This window comes from Ursus maritimus, unplaced genomic scaffold (assembly GCF_017311325.1).
Source record: "Ursus maritimus isolate PB19 unplaced genomic scaffold, ASM1731132v1 scaffold_1, whole genome shotgun sequence".
Lineage (NCBI taxonomy): Eukaryota > Metazoa > Chordata > Mammalia > Carnivora > Ursidae > Ursus > Ursus maritimus.
The window spans coordinates 103,158,794-103,180,148 of record NW_024423343.1 but is presented as its reverse complement, the minus strand read 5'-3'; the positions used below and the strand labels follow the sequence as shown (position 1 = coordinate 103,180,148).

The 21,355-nt window shown below is 41.3% G+C and overlaps 1 protein-coding gene across 2 annotated transcripts in view; it reads right to left on the bottom strand.

The window, feature by feature from the left end:
* CNTNAP5 (contactin associated protein family member 5) overlaps positions 1-21,355 on the bottom strand; it is a 772,957-nt gene that overhangs the window by 219,770 nt on the left and 531,832 nt on the right. The gene's annotated exons all lie outside the window — the stretch shown is intronic.

Genomic DNA, 21,355 nt, shown 5'->3' with positions numbered 1-21,355 from the left:
TTACTAACTAGCCTTTATCTCTCCTCTTGGAAACCTAAAACTGTTTTCCTTTGTCTTATCATTTCTCCACAGATTCAATGTTCTTCATTGAAGGTACCACATAAGCTGGAGTTCTAAGCCATTTCTTTGAATTGTTCATTTTTCCCTGGGCATCTCCTATGTATACATGAGATACATGTTGACAAACTTCTGTTTGTTTTTCTCTTGTTCATCTGTCTTTTCTTAAAGGGATCTTAGCCAAGAAAGTCAAAAGTTTTGAGGGAAAATTATTTTTCCTCCCCTAAGTATTTCATTCTGGGCAATGAATTGTAAGCAGAGGTTATATATGTCACTACAGGTTGTAGCAGGTTGAGGCACTCCAGAGCTCTCTTTTTCTCTTCCAAGGTGACCAGCGGCACCTGAGGGGATCTGCTCCATCACTCTGGGTCATGGAGGGAGAAGACACACAGCAGAGCCCCCAGCCACTCCCTGATGAGTATCTGGTCATCAGATAGCCTATCCTGTCTGATAAAAGAAAAATTATATTCTGAGGGAGGAGTTAAGATGGCAGAGGAGTAGGAGACACCGTTTTCAGCCGTCCTCCGAGTCGAGCTGGATAGGTACCAGACCAGCCTAAACAAACACGGAAGCAGCCTGAGACGCAGGAAGACGCATCTGGATCTCTACAAATGAACATCTCCAGCGCTGAGTATTGAGAAGTACGAGCGAGGGGAGCCCTGAAGCACTATACAGATGTCGGAAAGATAAACCGGAAGGGGAGGGACCGCCGCGTCGTGGTGCCGGGAAGCGGTAGCCACTTGCACGGAGGCGGGCGCGGGGCTCAGCGAGCCGGCACCCACAAAAACAGCAGACTGAGACGTGAGCCGGGTGCGCGCCACCAGGCATCTCGCGGAGGCTACGGAGATCCCGGGCGCTCACTGGATCCAGACTGAGACCGGGAGATCTGGGAGCGCGCGCAGGGCAGCTGGCGGCATTAGAAACACAAAGGACAGAGACGCGCCAGCCCTGGAAGTGAGGGCTGGGACACCGGGGGTGGGGCGCACATCCCGGGACACTGCAGGGTTGAACAGCACCAACAGAAACAGAGTTAAAATGGCCAGAACATTAGTAGAGAACGGGCCGCAATCCTTCTCTTCCGTGATAGAGGCTGAAATTTGGCCGCTGCTGCTCTGACTCTCAGAAGAGGCACAGCAAACCGCCAGGGAAAGCCAAAGAGAACAAAAGCCTGGAAATACCGGCTCAGGGAGTGCCCATCCCCATCCCCCCTCGCAGGGGACACGGAGACTCTACCCAAACAGGGTTGTCTGAGTGTCGGCGCGGCAGGCCCCTCCCCCAGAACACAGAAGGCAGGCTGAAAAATCAAGAAGCCCACAACCCGGGCGCCTAGGTGGCGCAGTCATTGAGCGCCTGCCTTCGGCTTAGGGCGTGATCCCGGTGTTCCGGAAAGGAGTCCCTCATTGGGCTCCTCCGCTGGGAGCCTGCTTCTTCCTCTCCCACTCCCCTGCTTCTGTTCCCTCTCTCGCTGGTTGGCTGCCACATAAATAAATAAATAAAATCTTTAAAGAAGAAGCCCACATCCCTAAGATCCCTATAAAACAAGGGGCACGGCCTGGGACCCAGTCAATAATTTGGGCTCTGGAAACCCTGCAACCTCTCTTCATCAGAATGACAAGAAGGAGAAGCCACCCCCAGCAAAGAAAAGACAGTGAGTCTGTGGCCTCTGCCACAGAAATAATGGATATGGATGTAACCAAATTATCAGAAATGGAATTCAGAGTAACGATGGTCAAAATGATGAGTAGAATTGAAAAAACTATTAACGAAAAGGTTAATGAGAATATAGAATCCCTAAGGACAGAAATGAGAGCGAATCTGACAGAAATTAAAAATTCTATGAGCCAAATGCAGGCAAAACTAGAGGCTCTGACGGCCAGGGTCGCAGAAGCAGAGGAACGAGTTAGTGAATTGGAGGATGGGTTAATAGAGGAAAAAATGAAAATAGAAGATGGTCTTAAAAAAATCCACGCCCACGAATGTAGGTTACGGGAGATTACTGACTCAATGAAACGATCCAATGTTAGAATCATCGGCATCCCCGAGGGGGTGGAGAAAAACAGAGGTCTAGAAGAGATATTTGAACAAATTGTAGCTGAAAACTTCCCTAATCTAGCAAGGGAAACAAACATTCGTGTCCAAGAGGCAGAGAGGACCCCTCCCAAGCTCAACCACAACAAACCTACGCCACGTCACGTCATAGTGCAGTTCACAAATATTAGATGCAAGGATACAGTATTAAAAGCAGCCAGGGCAAAGAAATTTCTCACGTACCAAGGCAAAAGCATCAGAATTACGTCAGACCTGTCTACACAGACCTGGAATGAGAGAAAGGGTTGGGGGAGCATATTTAAAGCTCTTTCAGAGAAAAACATGCAGCCAAGGATCCTTTATCCAGCAAGGCTGTCATTCAGAATTGATGGAGAAATAAAGACATTTCAGAATCGCCAGTCACTAACCAATTTTGTAACCACGAAACCAGCCCTACAGGAGATATTACGGGGGGTTCTATAAAAGTAAAAAGGCCCCAAGAGTGATACAGAACAGAAAGTCACAGCCAATACAAAGACTTTACTGGCAACATGGCAACATTAAAATCATATCTCTCAGTAATCAGTCTTAATGTAAATGGTTTAAACCATCCCATAAAACGTCACAGGGTTGCAGATTGGATAAAAAGAAATGACCCATCCATTTGCTGTCTACAAGAGATTCATTTCAAGCCCAAAGATGCATTCAGACTGAGAGTAAGGGGATGGAGTACCATCTTTCACGCAAATGGACCTCAAAAGAAAGCTGGGGTAGCAATTCTCATATCAGATAAATTGGATTTTAAACTACAGACTATAGTTAGAGATGCAGAAGGGCACTATATTATTCTTAAGGGAAGTATTCAACAAGTGGATATGACAATTATAAATATATATGCCCCCAACAGGGGAGCAGCAAGATACACAAGCCAACTCTTAACCAGAATAAAGAGACATATAAATAAAAATACATTAATAGTAGGGGACCTCAACACTCCACTCTCAGAAATAGACAGAACACCCTGGCAAAAACTAAGCAAAGAATCAAAGGCTTTGAATGCCATACTCGACGAGTTGGACCTCATAGATATATATAGAACACTACACCCCAGAACCAAAGAATACTCATTCTATTCTAATGCCCATGGAACATTCTCAAGAATAGACCATGTTCTGGGACACAAAACAGGTCTCAACCGATACCAAAAGATTGAAATTATCCCCTGCATATTCTCAGACCACAACGCTCTGAAATTGGAACTCAACCACAAGGAAAAATTTGGAAGAAACTCAAACACTTGGAGACTAAGAACCATCCTGCTCAGGAATGACTCGATAAACCAGGAAATCAAAAATCAAATTAAACAATTTATGGAGACCAATGAGAATGAAAATACAACAGTCCAAAACCTATGGGATACTGCAAAGGCAGTCCTAAGGGGGAAATACATAGCCATCCAAGCCTCACTCAAAAGAATAGAAAAATCTAAAATGCAGTTTTTATATTCTCACCTCAAGAAGCTGGAACAGCAACAGAGGGACAGGCCTAATCCACGCACGAGGAAGCAGTTGACCAAAATTAGAGCTGAAATCAATCAAGCAGAAACCAGAAGTACAGTAGAGCAGATCAACAGGACTAGAAGCTGGTTCTTTGAGAGAATCAATAAAATTGACAGACCACTGGCAAGACTTATCCAAAAGAAAAGAGAAAGGACCCAGATTATTAAAATTATGAATGAAAAAGGAGAGGTCACGACGAACACCATTGAAATTGGAAGGATTATTAGAAATTTTTATCAACAGCTATATGCCAATAAACTAAGCAATCTGGAAGAGATGGAATCCTTCCTGGAAACCTATAAACTACCAAGATTGAAACCGGAAGAAATTGATTCCTTAAACAGGCCAATTAATTATGAAGAAATTGAGTCAGTGATAAACAACCTTCCAAATAACAAAACTCCAGGCCCGGACGGTTTTCCTGGGGAATTCTACCAAACATTCAAAGAAGAAATAATACCTATTCTCCTAAAGCTATTTCAAAAAATAGAAACAGAAGGAAAGCTACCAAACTCATTCTATGAGGCCAATATTACCTTGATCCCCAAACCAGGCAAAGACCCCCTCAAAAAGGAGAATTACAGACCGATTTCCCTAATGAATATGGACGCCAAAATCCTCAACAAGATACTTGCTAATAGAATCCAACAGTACATTAAAAGGATTATCCATCACGATCAAGTGGGATTCATACCTGGGATGCAAGCGTGGTTCAATATTCGCAAATCAATCAGCGTGATACATCATATCAACAAGAAAAGACTCAGGAACCATATGATCCTCTCAATCGATGCCGAAAAAGCATTTGACAAAATACAGCATCCTTTCCTGATTAAAACCCTTCAGAGTGTAGGAATAGAAGGTACATTTCTCAATCTCATAAAAGCCATCTATGAAAAGCCTACTGCAAATATTATTCTCAATGGGGAAAAGCTGGAAGCCTTTCCCTTAAGATCAGGAACTCGACAAGGATGCCCACTCTCGCCACTATTATTCAACATAGTACTAGAAGTCCTTGCAACAGCAATCAGACGACAAAAAGGGATCAAAGGTATTCAAATTGGCAAAGAAGAAGTCAAAATGTCTCTCTTTGCAGATGACATGATACTCTATATGGAAAACCCAAAAGAAGCCACTCCCAAACTATTAGAAGTTATAGAGCAATTCAGTAACGTGGCGGGATACAAAATCAATGCTCAGAAATCAGTTGCATTTCTATACACGAATAACGAGACCGAAGAAAGAGAAATTAGGGAATCCATCCCATTTACAATAGCACCAAAAACCATACGTTACCTTGGAATTAACTTAACCAGAGACGTAAAGGACCTATATTCTAGAAACTATAAATCACTCTTGAAAGACATTGAGGAAGACATAAAAAGATGGAAAGATATTCCATGCTCATGGATTGGAAGAATTAACATAGTTAAAATGTCCATGCTACCCAGAGCAATCTACACTTTCAATGCTATCCCGATCAAAATACCGAGGACATTTTTCAAAGAACTGGAACAAATAGTCCTTAAATTTGTATGGAAACAGAAAAGGCCCCGAATCTCCAAGGAACTGTTGAAAAGGAAAAACAAAGCTGGGGGCATCACAATGCCGGATTTCGAGCTGTACTACAAAGCTGTGATCACAAAGACAGCATGGTACTGGCACAAAAACAGACACATAGACCAATGGAACAGAATAGAGAGCCCAGAAATGGACCCTCGGCTCTTTGGGCAACTAATATTTGATAAAGCAGGAAAAAACATCCGGTGGGAAAAAGACAGTCTCTTCAATAAATGGTGCTGGGAAAATTGGACAGCTACATGCAAAAGAATGAAACTTGACCACTCTCTCACACCATACACAAAAATAAACTCCAAATGGATGAAAGACCTCGATGTGAGACAGGAATCAATCAAAATTCTAGAGGAGAACATAGGCAGCAACCTCTACGACATCGGCCAAAGCAACCTTTTTCATGACACATCCCCAAAGGCAAGAGAAACAAAATATAAAATGAATTTATGGGACTTCATCAAGATTAAAAGTTTCTGCACAGCCAAGGAAACAGTCAGAAAAACTAAGAGGCAGCCGACGGAATGGGAGAATATATTTGCAAATGACACTACAGATAAAGGACTGGTATCCAAGATCTACAAAGAACTTCTCAAACTCAATACACGAGAAACAAATAAACAAATCAAAAAATGGGCAGAAGATATGAACAGACACTTTTCCAATGAAGACATACAAATGGCTAACAGACACATGAAAAAATGTTCAAAATCATTAGCCATCAAGGAAATTCAAATCAAAACCACACTGAGATACCACCTTACGCCAGTTAGAATGGCAAAAATAGACAAGGCAAGAAACAACAATTGTTGGAGAGGATGTGGAGAAAGGGGATCCCTCCTACATTGTTGGTGGGAATGCAAGTTGGTACAGACACTCTGGAAAACAGTGTGGAGGTCCCTTAAAAAGTTAAAAATTGAGCTACCCTATGATCCAGCCATTGCACTACTGGGTATTTACCCCAAAGATACAGACGTAGTGAAGAGAAGGGCCATATGCACCCCAATGTTCATAGCAGCAATGTCCACAATAGCTAAATCGTGGAAGGAGCTGAGATGCCCTTCAACAGATGACTGGATTAAGAAGTTGTGGTCCATATATACAATGGAATATTACTCAGCTATCAGAAAGAACGAGTTCTCAACATTTGCTACAACATGGACAGCACTGGAGGAGATAATGCTAAGTGAAATAAGTCAAGCAGAGAAAGACAACTATCATATGATTTCTCTCATCTATGGAACATAAGAACTAGGATGATCGGTAGGGGAAGAAAGGGATAAAGAAAGGGGGGGTAATCAGAAGGGGGAATGAAACATGAGAGACTATGGACTATGAGAAACAAACTGAGGACTTCAGAGGGGAGGAGGGTGGGGGAATGGGGTGGGGGAATGGGATAGACCGGTGATGGGTAGTAAGGAGGGCACATATTGCATGGTGCACTGGGTGTTATACACAACTAATGAATCATCGAGCCTTACATCGGAAACCAGGGATGTACTGTATGGTGACTAACATAATATAATAAAAAATCATTAAAACATTGAAGAAAAAAAATTATATTCTTACATGATTTTCACATACAAGAAATAATTTTGAGCCCCTATTTTATGTCAGGCATCAGGCAAGTCTCTAGAAATGTTCAGAAATGATAAGACCAAGTTTTCCAAGGTGGAAAAGTCTCACTTGGAAGAGAAATTTTAGGGATACCTGGGTGGCTCAATTGGTTAGGCATCTGCCTTCAGCTCAGGTCATGATCCCAGAGTCCTGGGATCGAGCCCTGAGTCAGGCTCCCTGCTTTGAGGGGGGCCTGCTTCTCCTTCTCCCTCTGCCTGCTACTGTCCCTGCTTGTGTTCTCTCTCTCTCTCTGTTAAATAAATAAAAATAAAAAATCTTAAAAAAAAGAAAAGAATTTTTATTTCAATTCTGCCACTGAAGAAATAGATGTCTTCCGTGCCTGTCAGCTGCCAACAAATCACCATCCCTGAGCTCCTACTGCCACCATATTAATTTCTCCCTTTTAGAAGCTCATAGTAAGATAAGCTGTTTGGAATAGTTGTCATATCCATGTCTATTGTCATGGACTCTTGTTTTCAACATCATAACTTGAGGACCTTGGAAAGATGACATAGGGCTTTTTGTCTAGGATCATGCCTCCAAGTTGAGAATCTACTCAACTTTCTTCAAGATACACAATGAGGCAAAATACAGGATTCTAATTCACAGACAATTCTCCAGAAAGTTGTTTTTCTTTCCCCGCCTGCACACCCTCTCTCCCTTGCCACCTATTTCTCTCCCCTTCCTTCCTTCCTTCCTTCCTTCCTTCCTTCCTTCCTTCCTTCCTTCCTTCCTTCCTTCCTTCCTTCCTTCCTCTTTCTTAATCCTCTGAAGGTGGTTTCTGCAGCTACTCCAATATTGTGACATCTTATCCTCTCTAAACTCAATCCAAAAACTTTGCTGAATATACAGATGCATTGTTAGAGTGTCAGCAACTTCATTTCTGATTTTCTCCTTATCTGACTTTTTTGCCCTGTCAGTGATGTGTTCACAGAGAGAATTAGTTTTCTATTCTTAGGGACATCTTATGAAATGATTGCCCAGATAGATTTTGTAGTTATTTGACTGTATATATAATATCGGTTTACTAGCAAAATCCAGCCTTGACTTGATTCAGTTCAAGGGTATGTTGTATAACCAGCATCTGAGTAGCTGGTGACTTGGCAGACTAAAACAAGGATGGTTTTCTTTCGTCCATCAGACTGCATTTAATCACAGCAGGTTTTATTAGACTCATTTGTATTTTTTTCAGTTATGGATAGGGTCATGTGGTTTTTACTTTACTTCACATCTTTGACCCTCGGTTTGTTTATCAGCACAAACCGTTGACTTATGGGATCACAAAGATTAAATGAGATGGTTTTACAATCCATCTATACCAGGAACTAAAAACACGTATTAAAAATCCTGGCACATTAAAGCTATTAGATTCAAAATCTAGGCTTAATGTTAATATTGTTACTTTCCTTTTTTCCAAGTATTTTAAGTGTCTCCTACATGGGGATTATTAGGAACCTGAAAAGAAAAATGCATATATACGTAATATGTACGTATACATATCATATACAGGTATATTTAAGTAAGGGTTTGTGTACATATCACATATAGGTATATTTAATTAAGTAAGGTTTGTTTTACATATGTATATACACATGACATATTGTACCCAGCTACATGTAGCCTATACCAAATGCTCTCTTCAGTAAACACATCTCTTCTCATTGGCAGAACCAGCACCCAGAACAAGGTATCTGGACTCAGAATCTTAATTCTGCTTTTCTTTCTTCTTCTCTTGACATCTGTCCTTGACTTTCAGGAACATTAGCTTTTAAGTTAGAGCTACCTGAATTTGTATCCTCCTTGTAAGACCTAAGGCAAGTTATTTTATCTTGAAGTCTCCATCCCCTCATTCATACACCTGGAATAATAACACCTTATTCAGAGGTTGATGTGAGAATATAATTTGCGTGTATGTAAATATATACACACACACATATATATGCATGCGTGTATACATGTATCTGTATACGTATGTATGCACATACACATATGTTAGCAGATGGCAGGTGCAGACATCATTGATGGGGTTGTTATTGTTATAATAATTAGTAATAGTGGTATTTCTTGATTCTCTTGTTGGCTGGTCTACCACATCTAGATGCAGGGGCTTTGGACCCCCTCTGTACCTTTACACCAACCTTCCAGACTGTGAGAGTATAGTATTCCTTATAGTAAGCCAACCTTAGACCTGCAGGGATTCCCCCCAACAATATTTCTATGGCTGTTGCTTAGAACCTTTGCTCTCTGCACTTATGTGAGCTCCAGGGCTCAAGCATTGTTTGCCTCCCACAGAGCTTCCTTTATCACATGTACCCAGGTCCCCATTCTCACTGCTTACAGCCTTCTCGTACCCCCCCCCCCACACACACCTGATTTCCTTCAGCAGCATGCCCTATTGTGCTTTTTAATGGACCTGATGCCTCCTACTCTGGTCGCTTGCCATCTTATCACTTCTGACCTCTAACCTCAGGCTTCAGCACCACTTGTTGACCTGACTTCCCTCCCCATATCTTAAAATCAACATACTTAGTACAAAATCTAATTTATTCCCTACTAGAATAAACTCCCTCCAGCCTCTTAATGCCAACTTTTCTGTTTATTGGTCTTGCATTGGAAGCCTTATCCAGAATAAAAATATTTTTGACCTGCACTATCCAATATGGTAACCACTAGCTGCATGTAATTATTCAGCTCTTGAAATGTAGTCAATATGAATTAAAATGTATTGTAAAAGCAAAATGTGCACCAGATTTTGAAGATTTGGAATAAAAAATAATGCAAAATAAATCTTAATAATTTTCTTTTGCTAATTACACATGGAATGGATACTATTTTGGATTATTGTCACAAATAAAACATAGCATTAAAATTCATTTCATCTATTTCTTTTTATGTTTATAATGTAGCTATTAGAAAATTGCAACATTTCCATTGAACGGCATTGCTTAAGTCTCTTTTGTTCATCAAGAGCAATCATTCTTTTGTTTCTCTTCCTATTTCTATATCCCCCCTCTTCTTACCTCACTCCTTGACCACAGAGATAGACCTAACTTGTCTCCTTACCTGTAGTCTCCTCCTGACCCAATCAATTTTCTTTACAGTCATATGACTAATCTTCTTATTATATCACTCTCCAGTCTTCGTTCAGTGGAGGTAACGGAATTCATCTACAGAAGCATGTTGCAAAGTATCTACAACATAGAAGGCCCTCCCTCCTTCTTACCCATCTTCTTTCCCATCCTCTGTACCTCCTCACTTTAATAAGCAGCAACAGCCTCAACTGCTTCATTCCTAAATAGGATTCTCCCCCATTCCCTAAGAATGGTCTGCCTCCATGCCCTCCCCCATCACAGTGACTCCTACCCATGCTGTGTCTAAAAAGAAGTGATTCTTTTCCACAGAAAATCTCTGAGATTCATTTAAGTAGAAATGATTTTTTCCTTTCCAGGGCATTCTCCATCTTTCTGACTTATAAATATTGTCTCTAAGTCTACCGACAAGGGCACAGGCTCCTTAAATGGTAGTAGCCACTATAGCCAACCCCTTTATAAATGCATTGCAATCCCTGAAAAAGTCTACAAGTCTACAAGGTTAATATATTACCTATTTTGCAGATGAGAAAACATGGCTCAGAGACTTTGGTTATATGGCCTGACAATGGCCACTCAGCAAGGAAGTGGCGGTGGGGGGGGGGTTCAGTATTTTTATTTTTATCTATCTATCTCTCTATGGCTTTAGAGCCTAAAATGTTTCCACTGTGCAATACTAAGATTATGTTTTGACATCTGTACACCACCCAGCATACTGCATGGTATCTCTCATCAAATCCTATACACACACATGTGCTTGCACGCGGGCACGCACACGTGCACGCACACACAGAGGCATGCACAGGAATGCATATGGGCATGCACACACACACAGGAAAGCATGGAGGAATAAAAATGCCATAATGCATTCCTGTATCTCAGCAAAAGTGAGAGGACAGTAAGAATTAGGTATAGAAAGACACCTCTGTCATTTCAAATGAACTAGGTAAATTTGGAACTTAAGAGTGCAAGTTCCCAACCATTTTCATCCTTAGAAATGATGTGGGTGCAATTAATTTATTTTTCGTTGTCTTCATGCTTAGAGATGGGGAAACTGAGGCTGGCAGATGTTGAATACATATTCTGAGGTCACACGGTTGACACAAAATAGACCAAGTGCTTGAGCCAGGGCAAACCGAGCCTGGGCTCTTCATCAGCACACTGCTGCCTTCCCTTTGGCATGGTTATAGTGAGAGCCCAGGTGGGACGAAAATCCAGCATCAGCCCTAACTCTCCATAACAAGATGAGATGCCATTATGCACAAAGTCTGTGTAGACTGTAGACTGGCAGGCCTCATCAGTGCGGGTATCATAACATTTCTTTACTACCTCACAACCACCAAAGCATTTATAAATAGTGAATAGTCTAATACATGCATACATACTTTTAAGGTAGGAAACTGTTATCCCCACTATTCTTGACTTGTTATGACCTTAGGGAGGTTTCACATCTTCTTTGCACAAGTCAGTATTACCATATGGAAAATATGTTCTGAGGAGAAGACCAGGTACATGAAAGTATTAAAGACATCACCTACTATATAAATAAATTACCATATTTCATTGTCTTAAGAGTCAGAAAATTCTTTTTTTTTTTTTTTTGGTGTTTGCCTTACCAACTCCTCCAGGTCCTTATGGTAACAAGAAAGTAACAAACTGTAATGTGTATTTTAACTCACTTTGTAGTGGTTAGTATAGGCATGAAATGTCACGGTGGGAAGGACACTTGGAGAAAATAAAATATAACCCACTAGGATTAAAGAACAGAAACTTGAGGCCCATTAAAATGTAAGTAAGTTGCTCAAGGTCACAGAGAGACTATCTTGGAGCCAGAAGTGGGGCAGTGCCTCCCACCTCCCAGTCCCACCCTTCCCACTCACAAACTGCTTTCTGCTTGCAAGGGTTTCTGCAGCAGGTTTAGTGAAATGCACTTGTTTCATCATGGGTCCTCTGACATAATATGGACATTAGTGATACTATTAATTGAGGTGGAGTCTTCTATTCATTCAGCAACTACCTACTAAATGTTTGCTAGGTGTAAGTTACTACTCTATGCATTTGGGGCATAATATGGTGAATGAGTCAAAAAAGGTCTCTCCCTCATAGAGCTCACATTCTACTGACAGAGGAAGACAGTAAACAAACAAATAGAAAATATTGGATATTAATAACTTCTACACAGAATACTAAAATAGGATGAAGTGATAAAGAATGAGAGTGTATACTTTAGTTGTATGTAGAATTTAAGTTGAGAGCTAATCATGGGAAGAAGAATTAAAGTTTTGAATAGAGAGAGCAGCTAGTGCATCAGTTTAAGATGTAGAGGACTAGGGGCGCCTGGGTGGCACAGCGGTTAAGCATCTGCCTTCGGCTCAGGGCGTGATCCCGGCATTATGGGATCAAGCCCCACATCAGACTCCTCCGCTATGAGCCTGCTTCTTCCTCTCCCACTCCCCCTGCTTGTGTTCCCTCTCTCGCTGGCTGTCTCTATCTCTGTCGAATAAATAAATAAAATCTTTAAAAAAAAAGATGTAGAGGGCTAGTTTGGCAAGGAACAGAATAAAGAATATAGGGCTATGCTTACAGAGCAGGTGGAAGAATAGGAATGGGGAGGGGGCTCAGCCTTCAGAGCTCTGAAGGTCAATGGTAAGGAGTCAGGGTTCTGTTTCAAGGGCACTGGGAAGGGTTTAAAACCAGATTTATATAATCTCTTTCTGGAAAGGTCATCACATTGTCTGTTGTGTGAGATAGAAACTGTAAGGAGGTGGGGTAAGGGTGGGATAGGAGAGGAGGAGGGATGTGATGCATTTGTCCAGTCTGGAGAGGAAGAGGTCTGAACTTAAGCGGTAGCAGTGGAAACAAGGGAAGAGGCTGGGGTCAAAGTCAGTTCTGACTGATGAGTTTGAGTATTCGCTGATATGCTGGGTAAGAATGGGAATTTTAAGGAGGGAATGAGCTAGTTTTGGCCTTAAGAAACTGGATCATGTCATTTACTGAAATAAGAAAAATAGAAAGATGAGTGGAGTTGAGTGGTCGGCGGGGGGGNGGTGGGCATAGACTTAACTTTAACTTTCAACAGTGCTATTAGATGGGTAAATATCACATTTACAAATACCTAAACTGCAGTTTAAAAGTAAGTATGCCCATAAACCAACGAGAGGCAGATTCCCAAATTCAACTTTTTCACCAGATATCTAGCTGGATTCTGAGACCCTGTCCTGGTAGCTAGGAGAATAATATTCTCCTTGCTCTTTTGAAAGTATGATAAAATACTGACTAAAATAACCATAGTATTTTGAATGTCTACCATAAGCAAGACACAGCATCTATCTTATTACATTTATAGATAAGGAAACTGGGGCTCTGGAAGTCCATATAACATGCTCACATTCTCAGAGCTAAGAAGTAAAAAAAAGTAAAATTTCATACTATTTTCTTTGATTCCAAAACTCACGCTCTTTTCATGTTGCTGCCATCGCACTATGTCTTAAGATTAGAAAAAAGAACCCTTTTTCCTATAAGTACATTCAAGATAAATTAAGCAAATACAGTCTTTCATAGAGCAGTGAGAAAAATAAAAACTTTATCTCATGCGGGGTCCAAATGTTGATTCTTGAGCAATCCACTTTGACTACTGAAGTAATTAATGGTCTGGAAAGCAATTCATTTGCAGTGAGGCACATATCATCTCTTGAATTTATGTGGGATAGTTTCTATTTTCCTTAGGTACACACCCACATCTCTAGCTCCAACCAAAGTGTATGCATTCTTTGTAAAATCTACCCACCTCTAATTTTGACTTTATGTCCCAGCAAAACACCAAGAGTGAATTATTAGAACATTAAGAAAGGTGGCTTTCATGTACAGTAAAATGCACTGACTTGATTCATGTGATAGTCTCTTTATATTTTTTAAGACCTATGGCAAACTCTTATAAACACATTTTGCCCATACTACTTTAAGGATAACAAAAGTCCCTAAGAGGGAAAAATGGAGAGTCAGACTGGTTTGTAGCCTAAACTAGAACTGACTCATCAAGGCTAGCAGGACATCAGAGTGTAAGCTGCTACCCTCAGTTGGAGAGCTGTGAGCTCCTGATTCTGCCCTCTATTTGCTCTATTTCCTTAGACTAGTTGACTATCCATGCAAAATTTTGAAGAAGACATGGTAGTCTTAAAACATGTTCATACATTCATCCCATGAAAATATGGACTGAAATTTGCCTCCCATTTATTGTGGGCTAGCCTGACTGACCGTCTTCTAATAATTAGAAAGTGGCAGAAATAATAATGCATGACTTCCAACACTAGGCAAGAAAATGCAGTATAATTTCCACCTGTCCCTCCCCCTCTCTTAGGACATTTGTCCCTGAGCCACAGCCACTGTGATATGAGAAAACCAAGCAGCCACATGGAAAGACCACATGCCCAAACCGAGGACACAACCAACAGCCACACCAACTGAGTGAGTGAGACTTTGGATGACTGCACACCCAGTTCCCACCCAATCCTCCGGTGACCCAGGATGGAGCAGAGATGGGCAAATCCTACTGGCACCTGACCAAACTGCAGATGGGAGGGCAAGATGAATGTTACCATCGTTTTAAACCACTAAGCTTTATGGTGGTTTTTACATAACAATTGATAATCAAAACAAAAAATGAACCTTTTCTTGGGTAACTGAATCCTCCTCTTATTATTTTCCTTCCATCTGTGAGATGTTTTCTTCTTGTTTTAAGTAGTATAGTGACAATAATGAAAGGACCAAGATGGACTTTGGGATCAGTTCTATCTATCATCAATCTATCTATCTATCTATCTATCGTGTGTGTGTGTGTGTGTGTGTGTGTGTGTGTGTGTGTGTTGCAGGAACGAAGGGAAGGACAGAGGAAGGAAGGAAGGAAGGAAGGAAGGAAGGAAGGAAGGAAGGAAGGAAGAGGGGAAGGGAAGGGGTGTGCTGCAGAGGACAAGGATTCCAGCTCCAATAGAGACCTCTAGGATTTGTGAGTGTGGTGGGGGTAAGTGGGAGGTAGTAAAATAGTAGGTGAAGGGGCCAACGCAATCCCAATTCAGTGTAATTGAGGGAACACGTACAAAAGTATTGCCATGGATCAGAAGTAACCAGAGGGCTGACAGTGCTGAGCTAGACTGTGGGGATCAAGGCTGTATAAGACAAGGCTTCTGTACTCAGGGAGCTCATAGCTATTTCTAGTTCACCAGGCATAGGGAGTGACCTAAAATGTCTATGCATTTAGCAAATTATGGATACCCAGTTTAGCCTCACTTAAATAAACTGACTGCCTTAGGATTTGAAACAGGAAGAGGAAGAGTAATCCTTTACTTTAGTGTTCAGTGACTTCCCTGCATACTTCAGATAAAATCCATAGCACTAGGCCTGTCATGATCTGGTCTCTGGACACCCCAGCCTCATTTTCCTATCACCCTCTCCCTCTTCTCTCTCCACTAGCCACACTGGTCCTCTTTGCTATTACTCTGCCTAGAATCTTCTGTCAAAGATATCACATGGTCCACACCCTCCCTTCACCCAGGACTCTATGGCGCATCCCTCCTAGCCCAGGAGGCTTTCTTGCCCCTTTAAGAAGCAGAATTTCCCATGCTTGGTCACTTTAAGGCTTCTTTTGCTTCTTGACTTTTCTTCCTGTTGTTCCTCATGAACTGAATACATGTGGGGGGGGGTGTGTTTTCTCTGTCTCTCTCATACCCCTGCTACAATCAGGTGGGCAAGAACTTCATTTTTTCAGAATTTCATTCCCACTGGACAGAAAAGTGTGTGACAAAATACTTTTGTCACCATCAAAATCAATAAATACTTATTGTTTGAAAGAAAATGTAATCATCTGTTAATTGATCATGTTTGGTACAAATACTGGGGACAAAGAGTTTAAAGTTAAATAAACCCCAGAGTATCCTGAAAAGCTACTTTTTTCTATCTGTAATTTGACTTTTCTCTATCACAATTCTTTACCTAGATTTCTAAGTCTGATCATTTGTTTGTACACAACTGAAGCCAAATATTACAGATAGGCATGAGGGTTTATAAACACAAGTGCATTTACAGATATATTTGGATGTACAAAAAGTATATAAGTAGACAAACAATTACATAATATATATTATATAGTATGTACCTTATAGTGCATAATGTGTATATATAATATATTCATACATGATACACTATATATTTATATATAACCTAAACTATGTATCACATATTATATATAGTTAGCCATAAACTCATTAAAATATCATGAATTAATAATCACTAATAAAGAAGAAAACAGAAAGTTTTGGAAGACTTTAAATTAAATAGGATTTTAGGGGCACCAGGGTGGCTCAGTTGGTTAAGCATCTAACTCTTGATTTTGTCTCAGGTCATGACCTCAGAGTCATTAGATTGAGCCCATATCAGGCTCTGTGCTGGGCATGGAGCCTGCTTAAGATTCTCTCTGCCCCTCCCTTCCCCTCTCCCTCTCCCTCCCCTAAAAAAAAAATAAAATAGGATTTCAGTGCTTTCAAATCCATGGGAACACAACTAGGTAAAGCAATAAAGCAATTGACCCCAGGTGGAAACCACTCAAGTGCCTCCCTGCCTGCCTGCCTGCCTGCCTGCCTGCCTGAATGAATGAATTAATAGGAGTGATGTTCACCCATTGCAGGTAGGGAAATGAGGACTCTGAAGCACTCTATAGCACTGAATAATTAGTTCTATTGAGGAACCTAATCCTCATGGCAAACTTGTTTGCATCCCTGATTTGCTTGGCAAATGCTTTCTTTTCAGAACCAAAGTAAACTCCAGCTCAAGCTGTCCTATGGCTATTAGAGTTCAAAGTAATGGAGTCTCAATTTTCATATGCATTTTCAAACCATTTCATTCTGCCTAGAGCACTCACAGGTTTATTGGAAAAGGTATTTCCAAATAAACTTTTACTACACTGAGTGGTAAGTACAAAAAATACATACACCAAATACACTCCAATGAAAAAAAATCTAATGAGGGAATTCTTGGTGCCATGGAGACTATAGAAGAGAGTTTTAGGATAGGCAGTACTTTCCATCCTCACTCCCAGCAGGGACCTGGGCACTGGGCTTCCCCAGGTGATTACCTTCTGATGCCCTTTTCAATCTTGTCTTCCTTGCAAGGGGAAGCTGTGGGTTATAGAGCTAATTGGCCACATGATTAAAGCATCCTCCAGACTGTGGATTCAATATTTATTTCTGTGTCTTCTGTGTGAGTGTTTCCTGAGCTGGGTTCTATTTCATTTCATATGCTAATCACATGTTACCTTCAGGACCCCAGCCTTGGGCAAAATTCCTATGAAGGTGCTGACAGTGACAAAGGTCTGGGCTCAACCAGGGAAGCCTTTATTCCTGGGGACAAGTGGACACCTCCTCTCCTAGTGACAGAGTACCCTGACCACTGGCAGGCTGATGAATCCTGTCTTGGAAACGTCTCTGTAGCACAGGACTGCAGGCCCTGCGTAAAGCTCAGGGTAATAAATAGAAACATAGGGAAGACAACTATAAAGATGCATGGGAATAGCAAAGACACCTTTCCCTGAGGCTTGGAATTCTGGTCCTTAAGAGAGTTTCTAGCGTAAACCTTCGGTTAAAGAGACAGATGACATATTCCATTGGCTGGCGCTTATCAGCAGCTCTGGGGAAGAATATCAGAGGAAACTGTCAGAAATGACAGTGTCATGGTTCAGTCACTGACTGAATGAAAAATACACAGTGGTGAACCAACCAGGCCTGAACTTAGCCTTCCTTTTCCTCCTCCCTCTGCTGCTCCTAGATGAATGGAACTGAAGCCAGAGGTGGGAGCAGGCAGAAAGAGGCTCTGGGAATGCCGTTGTGGAGGTCCTCAGGGCCACCCTGGGAAGGGGTGCATGAGTCCTGGAAGCTCCTGCACCTCAGCAAGAGTGCTGCAAACTTCTTGTAGCTACTCAGGAACTTGCCCTAATTCAAGCCGCCCTGAAAATCACAGGGCCTTAGAAGAGGAGGCTCTGGCTCCTCTTCTCTCTCTTCATCTCCATTTTCTTGCAAAATAAGGAAAATCACAGAAACTCATGTTTATCCTGACTACTTGATTTCCCTCTAAGTTCTGGCTCTTTGAGATTTGCAGGGTGTATCAGAAATGGCAGCCTTGCTTTGACCACAGGTGAAGCCCAGTCCAAGAGCCTGATCTGCCCCTCCTCAGCTGTGAGGCATTAATCAAGCACCTTCCTGTCTCTGAGGTTCAGTTTCCTGAAATCCAGATGGGGTAACAACCCTTACTGTGCAGAGCCCTTGCCTGGATTAGAGATAATGCTTATATGGCTCCCCAGAGATAGATGCTAATATAAGAAATGCTTAGTCATTGGTGGCCATTTGAACAGTTATTTATTTTTCCCTCATCTTGCCTTCTTTTATTTCCTCTCTATATTATCTATTGTGTGTAATATGGAGGAGAATCTATAGCAAATAAAGCATCCTCCACATTCTCTCCTTATTGATTTAAGTCCACAGTCACCACAATTTATAACACTTTATACTTCTACTAACCCTGGCTACCAGTAGTATCTCCCTCCAATAACCTAAGGGAATCATACTATACATTGTTTTAATTAAACAAAACTATGATTGTCTTTGACTCCCTTCTGCATTTTCAGATTGCCAAAGAGAAAACAAGATACATGTTGCTGACAAGTGGTTACTCAATCCCACAGTATTCTTGGGAGTATAAATTGGTATAAATTTGATATGTTGCAGAAGTCAATATGGCAAAAACCTTAAAAATATGTACACTCTTTGCCTTGGCAATGGCACCTCAAGGAATTTATCCTAAGGACATAATCAGCTTTGTTCACAAAGATCTATGTGCAAAAAATGTTCTTGCAGCATCTATATTGGGAAAAAGAGAGAACTAAATGTCCAAAATAGATGTGTTAATTTTGTATATCTGTTGTGGTATGTCCATATGATGGAAGACTCTGTTGTTAATAAACATTATGATATAGAGCCATATTTACTAATATGGAAAGATATGTGTACCGTGTGTGTGTGCGTGCCTGTGTGTGTGTGTGTGTGTGTGTGACAAATAAGGTAATAAAACAGTATCACTGGGGGCTCTGGCTTCAGCAGGTGAGAGACTTGCTCACCTCTTCTATACAGCAGGTAGGTAAGGAGGAGATGGACTCTACTCATTTCCCCTTCTTTCTGTGGTCTTCCCCATGGGAAAGGGGTTGCCTAAACAGAGAGATGAGGAAACCGACCTTGCAAGTGTGTGCAAGTGTGTCCCTCCAAAATTCATATGTTGCAACCTTAACCCTCAATACGATGATATTAGGAGGTTCCCCCCTGGAAGATGATTAGGTCATGAGGGTAGAGCCCTCATGAATGGGATTAGTGCCCTTCTTAAGGGGACTCCAAGAAGGTCTTTCACTCTCTTTCTGGCATGTAAGGATATAACAAAAAGTCTTCCCTGAGTTGTCTGTGACCTGAAGAGGGCCTTCACCGGAAGCCAAACATCCTGGCACTCTGATCATGGACTTCCAGCCTCTGGAACCATGAAACATAAATTTCTGTTTTTTGTAAGCCTGATCTGTCATATTTTGTTATAGCAGCTCAACGAAGGTAGTACGCTAGGCCCTGGCTCTCGGATTCACGTGCCTACAGTGGTGCACATTTATTATCTCTGCCCCTGTTTCTGTGAGGTAAGTCCAACTGAGTCAGTGCTCGTCCCTGCACTGAGGAGTGTGAGGTTGGGACCACATCTCTATGGGGCTGTCTGTCTGCATTCCCACCCTCCACACAAGCAATGCCTGGTCTACACCATGTTCTGCAAGCCAGCTCACCAGAAAAAAAGTAGACACTGTGTGCCCATTCCCATTGTCTTCCTTCATCTACCTCATTTGATTCATAAATGAAGGGGGAAAAGAGGATTAATGAGTATTCTCAACCTCAACATATAGACAACATATTTTCACTGTGTTTTTGTGACTGTGCACAAAATGGGAAAACATCTGGAATGATGCACAACTAAGTCCAGCATTGGTGTCCCTGGGTGGTGAGATTATCTGCATGCATGAGTCATAATTATTATAATTATTCTATTTATACCATTAAAATAGAAATAAAGTGTTCCTTTGAGCTTGTTTCTCATTACAGTGCAAGTTTGGACCTTCCCTGCTGGGATGGAAGCTGCGAAGGAGGAAAGAAATAAGACCCCAGTGTTTGTTGAACACCTAATGAGTACCCGGCACAGTATAAAGAGTGCAGAGTACATTTTTCCTGCAGTCCTCTTATCAGCCTTATTAGTTGAGGATTTTGTGTAAATTGCTCAGGTGCTGAAATTGCTAGTGGAAATTTAGCAACTTGCACAAGTTTCTATAAGTAGTAAGAGGCAGAGTCATTCTCAGTATGGTCTGCCCTCAAATCCATGCCCTCCCACTTGAATATGCCCAAGGAATTCATGACAGCTGAGTTTAAAAAAAAAAAAAAGCACATAAAAAGGCAATAGTATCACCAAACTGATATCACATAATACATAAGACTAAAGGAAATCTGTGGTCTGAATGAACAGAATTCTATTTTTCCTAAAATTCCATCAGACCCAATCCTTAGAAAAGTAGAAGCCACACAGTGAAAAGAGGGTAGGTTGTTTTTTCCAGACACAGGTACTGTGAATAGTGCCGAGAGTGACAGGCGCAGTCTTGACAGCCAGGACAGAAAGAAATACGAACAAGTGTACACACTGAGCCTCTCAAGCAGCAACATCTAAGAACGCCAGGAAGAGGGACAGCAACCAGTGCCTCAGATCTAATCAACCCTGTGAGCATGGCTGAATCCAAGGAGAGTACAATAATTGATTTTCACAATGATGATCCTGAGTCATCAAGAAAAGGTTACATTTTATGTTCAGAGCTCTCTGTTTAAGAAGGCAGGGAAGCGTGTAATCCATTTGATAAAGATTTTCATTTCAAATAGTTAAAAATTCTTTGAAAACATTTTTGGCGCTTAAAGGGATAAGTGACAGTTATCTGAAAATTCACTTATGTGGAACAACGTCTTTCCTAAAGATTCTAGATCAGTGAGGCGGTGTGTTATATTTAGTTAGGCTTCTATCACTTCTCCTTTGTTGACATTCCACTGTCTAATCTTCTCAAGCCTTTCAAAATTCCTAACCTCCAAGCATGGGATTGTAAATTTCTTGAGGTGACAGACTGTGACAACATTCTTGGATATTCCACACCCCTATGATTCTCGGCTTGTGTGTGTGTGTGCATGTGTGTGCCATGGAACAAATGGTGAAATTATTCACAAAAATGACTGACTCCCAGGGCACCCATGAACTTTGACGAAGCCTTCTGGACATTCTGCAAAAACCCTTTTCGGTTTGGTAAGTAGTCGTAGAAGTTACTTTGCTGGTTGTTTT